The sequence below is a fragment of the Motacilla alba genome, chromosome 26 (genome assembly GCF_015832195.1).
Source record: "Motacilla alba alba isolate MOTALB_02 chromosome 26, Motacilla_alba_V1.0_pri, whole genome shotgun sequence".
NCBI lineage: Eukaryota > Metazoa > Chordata > Aves > Passeriformes > Motacillidae > Motacilla > Motacilla alba.
Genome location: NC_052041.1, coordinates 2,291,605 through 2,298,231, shown reverse-complemented (window position 1 = coordinate 2,298,231; position 6,627 = coordinate 2,291,605). Strand labels below are relative to the sequence as shown.

Here is a 6,627-nt window from a genome sequence, read left to right as displayed (position 1 = left end):
CTGCCCCCCCTCCGCTCCCTTCCCCAACCCGCCGTGACTCCCTTTTACAATCGGCACGACCCAGGTGCTCGGGCAGCAACAAAATAAGGCCAAAAATCCCCCCTGGCACCCAAACCACCCCCAATCTGCCACCCTGGGCAGCAACTGCTCCCAACCGTCCTCCATGGCGGGTGGGTTGTTGTTTGTATGTACATATACATATTTTGTCCTCTTTTTTTTCTGCCCCCATCGGGTCCCTCTTGCGTTGGGTGTGTGTGTTCCTATTCAAGGACCCACCACCTCCTGTCGTGCTAAAACCAGGAAGGAGGGAGCCAAGCGCTCATTTCTGCCTGGACGCCGGGGCGGCGTGCGAGGGAGACAACGATGGAGGACAAGAGGAGGGAGGAGAGGGATGGGAAGGCGGGAAAAGGAGCATGGGGAGGGCGGAAAAAAAAAATCCACCTCTCCAGGCCTTTTGTTTAACCTGCATCGATGCAAAGAGGGGTCTTGGGGGTTTTTTCCCTCCCCTTATCCTTTTTTTTCGCCATGTGCTTGAGCCTCATGGGGCGTTTTCGAGCCTGACGGGGCAACTTTCCGGAGCAGGCGGTGTCGGAGGTTGATTTTTTGGGAGGCGGCGGGCTCGTCCCGCAGGCGCGCAGCTCCCAGTGCAGGAATTCCTGCCAGCTCGCCTTTGTGCCAGCCTCCCTTGGCCTTGGGTGTCTCGTTCAGATGGAGCCTGGCATCCAGGCACCGCCCATTTCTTGGCATTGAGCTGCGAGGAGAAGGAAAGGGGAGAGAGCGAGCGAGAGAAGGGGAAAAAAAAAGCTGTCTCACTCAAACTGGCCTTTCTCGGAAAAGGATCCTTCCCCGATGATTGTCCGGATAAGCGGATCTAAATCCAGCCACTACTCAACAACAAAACCACTCTCTTCCACGGTGCGTCTCTCTTGCTGCCTTGGTACGAAATCGAACCTCACTCTTAATTTTGGTTGGGTTTTTTTTTTTTTTTTTGTCCGTGCGGTTGGGGTTTTTTTGCCTTTGATTTGAAATAACGTTTTGTTCCTCCAGTTGCTCCGTTGCTTTGTTGTTGCTGTAACCTGCTTCTCCCCAAAATCCCTTCCCGCCGAGTCCTCTGGCCCTTGGTGCTAAAACACCCGACTTTAATCAGTCTCCTAGAGAGGGATGTATAGCAGATAGGCAGGTCCCTACGTGCAGCATTTGGAGCAGAACTGGAGGGTGATTTCTCTCCCTGCTCTCGCCCCACCACCCGGGACGTCCCCACGAGCCACCCGGAGCCGGGCGTTGTCGCCCGGGTGCCTCTTTAGTCCCCACCGGGCACCACCGACGGGGCAGAATGTGTCGAATCATGTCGGATTTGCAATTCAACATGGCAGCCGGAGCAAACGTGGTGGGAGACGCTGGGCACGGGCACTCCCGGCAGCGCCAGCGCGGGGTGGGGGCACGGCAAGAGCGGATGCACGGACAGGGAGGACGAGAGGACAGCGGGGAGGACACCGGGGCGAGGTCAGAGCAGGAGGAGAATTTTATTTCATTTCATTTGAAGGGGGTGAGTTCCACCAGGAGCGGTCTGGGAAGGAGGGAACTCAAGCCGCCCGGTTTTGTCAGCATTAACTGTTTAGAAGCTGGCTGGTTCCCCATGCTGGCACGGCGTGCCCGGACGGGCGCGGGGCTGGGAGATGCCCGGCAGCGGGGTGGGACGGGGCGGCTTTTCCTGGAGCCACGGCGGCCTCGGGGCTGGGCCGGGTGCTGCTGGAGGAAGCCCTGCGAAGGCTCGGGATGTGCCCAGCCTGTGCTGGAGGAAGCCCTGCGAAGGCTCGGGATGTGCCCAGCCTGTGCTGGAGGAAGCCCTGCGAAGGCTCGGGATGTGCCCGGGCCGTGCGGCTCCTCCGGCCTCGTGCAAGTTCGCGCCTCGCACCGGGGCGAGGTTTGGCACGGCCGAGGCTCCGCAGGGTGGCCCAGCCCTACCCGAGCCCAGGGCTTGCCCCAGCGTGGGGGAATATGCCCTCTTTCTGTCAAACTTAATTTAGGCCTGGCTGGGACACAACAAAAGCAGCTTGTTTGCAGGGCAGGGTCCTCCTTCCTGGCTGCCGCGCACTCCGCGGGCGCTCGGAGCCATGAAAGCCACCCCTCCTCCTTCACCAAATTTTTCCTCCTCTTCCCTGCTGCCCAGCCTCCCCGCTCCTCCTCCTTTCTCTGAAAAAAAGCCCCTTTTTCAGTGAGTGATGCATGGCCCTACAGTAAAACCTTCAAACTGGCCACAAAGCACCCAAATGCTGCAGCCCTTCTGTGCCTCCGTGACCCACCAGCCTGCACTGGCTGTATCAGCCCTGCTCTGGGGACATTCCCAAAACTGCCTTACCCACCAGGATGGTGACTGCCTTACTCCCAGAGATGGTGTCCTGGGCATTTCACATCTCAGGGAGCTCTGTGGCCTCGTGCACCCTGGTTTGGTGGCTGGGATGTTGGGGTCCAGTCCTGGACCTTGCTTGTTGTGCTGTTTCCACAACACCCCACGGCTGGTTTGGCAGCTGGGATTCCCACGTTGTAGGAGCTGGGGGCATCTGTGGGGTCTGACCCCCAAGATGTGCCAGGATGGTCTCTTCAGCAGAGCACGTGGACACGGTGGGTTACATCCAGACCCTTAATTCCAGTGAAAAGGCAGCACAAGTGTTTTACTCATCATTCCAGCTTTTCCCTTGCAGATTATTTATACAAAGAGGGGCTGGGGTGAAACCAGACCTTTCCCAATTTGCTCCCAATCCCTATTGCTTTCCTGTGAAAATCTGGTGGAGAACAAATACTAAAAAAACCCCAAACCCCACTGAAGCTCCTAAAAGCAGCCTGAGAGGAAAAAAAGTCTGAACTCAAGCAAGGCTCTTCTGACGTGTCCTAAGCAAAACATCTGGCACCCCTGGAAGAGCCGTCCAGCCAAGGGACACAGCTGTTTTATTCCACAGTTCACAGCAGAACAGGGCTTGTGCTTCCAGAACATGGCTCAGCAGAAAGGGTGAATTCTTGAAAGGGGGAGTCAGATCTTTCTGCTGTTTATTGCCTCTGAATCCCCAGTTTGCTCTCAGGCTGCTCTGGTGTGAGCTCTGCTCCATCTCCTGGCAGGAGCTTTGCTCTGGGGCTGGAGCCTCGTTCAGCTGCTGTAACCCCCAGCAGGCAGCAGAGCCACTCTGGATTTGCACAGACATTCCTCACAGCAGGATCAGGCCCCCAGGTTTGTCGAGGGTGGCTCTGGGTAATTTCCTTTCCTTAAAAGGACCAAGTTTGGCCAAGGCTGAGCTTGAATTGTGATTTCCTTTTTTCTTTTTCCTCTTTTTTTTTTTTTTTTTTTTTTTTTTTTTTAATTCCCTACAACTCACAGCAAAATTTGTATTGGTGAGAACTGCCTGATTTACAGCTGCAGAAAATGCTGAGCTCTGTGTCTCCACAGGCCAGGCCTGAGGGGGAAAGGTTCCCCCATGCTGGACCATCCGTGTAAGCAGCTTCACTACTCCAGGAACCACTTCTGGTGGGGAAAGAAGGGGTAAAAGGCAATGAGATTAATTTGACCTCTGTGGGCTCCACCCTCAGCCTTTCCAGTAATTGTTCCAAGGGATTTGGGGGTACAAGTTCCATGAGAGTCTTGTAGAAGCCCATCCAAAGGAGAGCTGATGCTGGCAGGCTCCACGGGCAACATGGTGTGCAAGCACAGGCAGATCAGATTCACCCTCTCTACCACCCCACAGCTGGGCCTCAGAAGAATCAATACCATTTCTTTTTCTCCCTGCAGTGTTTTTCTCTTTCTGCCACCTCTCTCAGCTCCTAATTTCTCTCTAGCTTTTTTCTCTGGCACTGTTTTTTTATGTTGGAGTTGCTCGTAGCTACAGTTTAACTTGGGTGAGGTCTGCGAGGACACAGGAGGTGAGCAGTTTGTTACTGCAGGGCTGCTCATGGGCACGGAGCTGTGCTGTCTGGCTCTGCAGCTGGAAAGCCACGAGACACGCGGGGCTTGGCATGCTAAGGCTGCTCTCCAGATAGTCCTGGCCACAGGAAATGTAAGAGAAGTAGCCCAGCAAAGGACACAACCGACACTGCATGAGGCGAGGTCTGTGCAGAGACAGGGGGCTGTGTTGCTGGGGTGATGGCAACCAAATATCACCCTGTTCTGGGAGGTGTCTGGGGGGGCTTCACGTGAACCTCTCCTGCTCATTCCCACCAGGGCTTTTCCCCTCTGTGGTTGCTGCCAGCATCACCATCCTGCTGGGCTTGGGAGGCCCTGCTCCCAAGGGAGGTGGCCTGGTGCATCCCTGGCTCCTGCAGGGCAGGACAGGAGGTTTCTCCTCATCTGCAAGACCACAACAAACATTGTGCTTCTTCCTCCTCCTCCTTTCTCCTCCCTCCTCCTCCTCTTCCTCCCAGCTGGAGGGCTCTGCAGGGCAGCCACAGCCACCTTTATCTCAGTCTTAGGTCAGGTTTGGACTCACAGGATGGTCCATGCTGATGTTTTATTGCCAGATGTGAAGACCTGAAGCAGCTCTGCAAGGCCTGGGAGCTTCAGGGAGTAACACCAAGAGTTCAAGTTCTCCCATCCTTCAGTCTGGGTTTGCCTGGCACTGGGCATCAGCTCTGATGAGGGAAAGGGAGGTTGTGGGGCAGCATGTGGCATCCTGGCACGTGAGCCAGAGTGAATCTGGATGGGGAGCAGGCAGCAGGATGGGAGCAGGCACAAGCATGGGAGCAGGCTAATTTGCTTGCATCAATTCTGACAACAGAAAGGTGAGCTCAGGCTGGTAGTGGAGGCACCCTGGGCATGCAAGGAGAGAAGGTCCCAAAATCCCAACTCAGAGCAACAAGTTGGCTTATAGAGTTTTCCAAGCAGGGAACTCCTTACAGAGACTCCACCAAAAGTCAGGGCAGCTGCTGATGCCAATGTGATCGACAGCCTCAGTGTCTGCACATCTGCTCCCAGAGCTCCAGTTTGTGGGAGGAGGACTGGGCTAAGACCCTTGGAGCTGAGCAGCTCCCCAGGGAGGATGCCTGGGACCACCCCTCCAGCTGCTGTGTGTTGGGAGCACTTTGCTGCCTCTGAAGAGAGCTGGGATGAGTGCAGAGGGACATGGGTAAAAGGAGGGCTTTGCTCCTTCCTCCAAGGTGGCACTGCACAAAATCCGAGCAGGTGATGAAACCCATCCACTTGGCATGTTTCAGTGTCCTAGATATAATACAGATGAGGTTTCCAACATCACCTCCCAATTCAGTCTGGCCAGTCATCCTACAGCGTTGTGGGGAATTGCTTCTGCTGCTTTAAATCCACAAAACTTCCTGCTCTCCCTGTCCCCAACAGCCACGTGCTGTGAACGCACACCAAACTCCGCCCTGGGGGTGGCCGCATCTCAGCAGAGATGAGGAGGAACACAGCGAATGATGTGTCAAACCCAACAGTCTTTGTTGTTAACTTTGCTAACCCTGAAATCTTCCTGGCTCTTCAGAGAGGCAGCAGCAAAAGAAGAGCCCGGCTACAAGCTCAGAGAGCAGGGAGAGCTGAGCTGATGGAGCCTGGCTGTGCTGGAGCTGGCAGCCAGGATCTGCCCCCGACCCGGGGCTGGGTCCAGCCGTGCCTGAGCCCGTAGGAGCTCCCATCTGGATCTCAGCTTTGCGGTGCAGGCCCTCCCCTGCCCAGGGGATTAGCGGAGCTGCTGTTCCCAGGGCGGGGAGGGGCTCATGAACAGAGACAGGATAACGAAGCAGGTATGGGCTTCCTGTACTTTAGGGCTCAGGAGGAAATCCTGCAGCTGGTGAATCTGGATACGATTAGTGTCCATTTCTCCCTGTGTAATCAACCCATCTGTTCATCCTCGCGCGTCAGCCGCGCACGCCCCACTGCAGGCAGATGCCTCTCGGGCACTGTGTTCCCTGTCTGCCATGGCCCCACTGCAGGCAGATGCCTCTCAGGCACTGTGTTCCCTGTCTGCCATGGCCCCACTGCAGGCAGATGCCTCTCAGGCACTGTGTTCCCTGTCTGCCATGGCCCCACTGCAGGCAGATGCCTCTCGGGCACTGTGTTCCCTGTCTGCCATGGCCCCACTGCAGGCAGATGCCTCTCGGGCACTGTGTTCCCTGTCTGCCATGGCCCCACTGCAGGCAGATGCCTCTCGGGCACTGTGTTCCCTGTCTGCCATGGCCCCACTGCAGGCAGATGCCTCTCGGGCACTGTTTTCATCCCTGTCTGCCATGGCCCCACTGCAGGCAGATGCCTCTCGGGCACTGTGTTCCCTGTCTGCCATGGCTCCACTGCAGGCAGATGCCTCTCGGGCACTGTTTTCATCCCTGTCTGCCATGGCCCCACTGCAGGCAGATGCCTCTCGGGCACTGTGTTCCCTGTCTGCCATGGCCCCACTGCAGGCAGATGCCTCTTGGGCACTGTGTTCCCTGTCTGCCATGGCCCCACTGCAGGCAGATGCCTCTCAGGCACTGTGTTCCCTGTCTGCCATGGCCCCACTGCAGGCAGATGCCTCTCGGGCACTGTGTTCCCTGTCTGCCATGGCCCCACTGCAGGCAGATGCCTCTCGGGCACTGTTTTCATCCCACGGCCGCTCCGGGTGGGATGAGAGCAAGGCTCTCTCTGAGCCCGGGCAGCGC

The 6,627-nt window shown here is 56.7% G+C and overlaps 1 protein-coding gene across 4 annotated transcripts in view; it reads left to right on the top strand.

Annotated features, from left to right (window-relative positions):
* Window positions 1-6,627, top strand: part of MTCH1 (mitochondrial carrier 1) — a 37,818-nt gene that overhangs the window by 17,055 nt on the left and 14,136 nt on the right. The window lies entirely within an intron of this gene.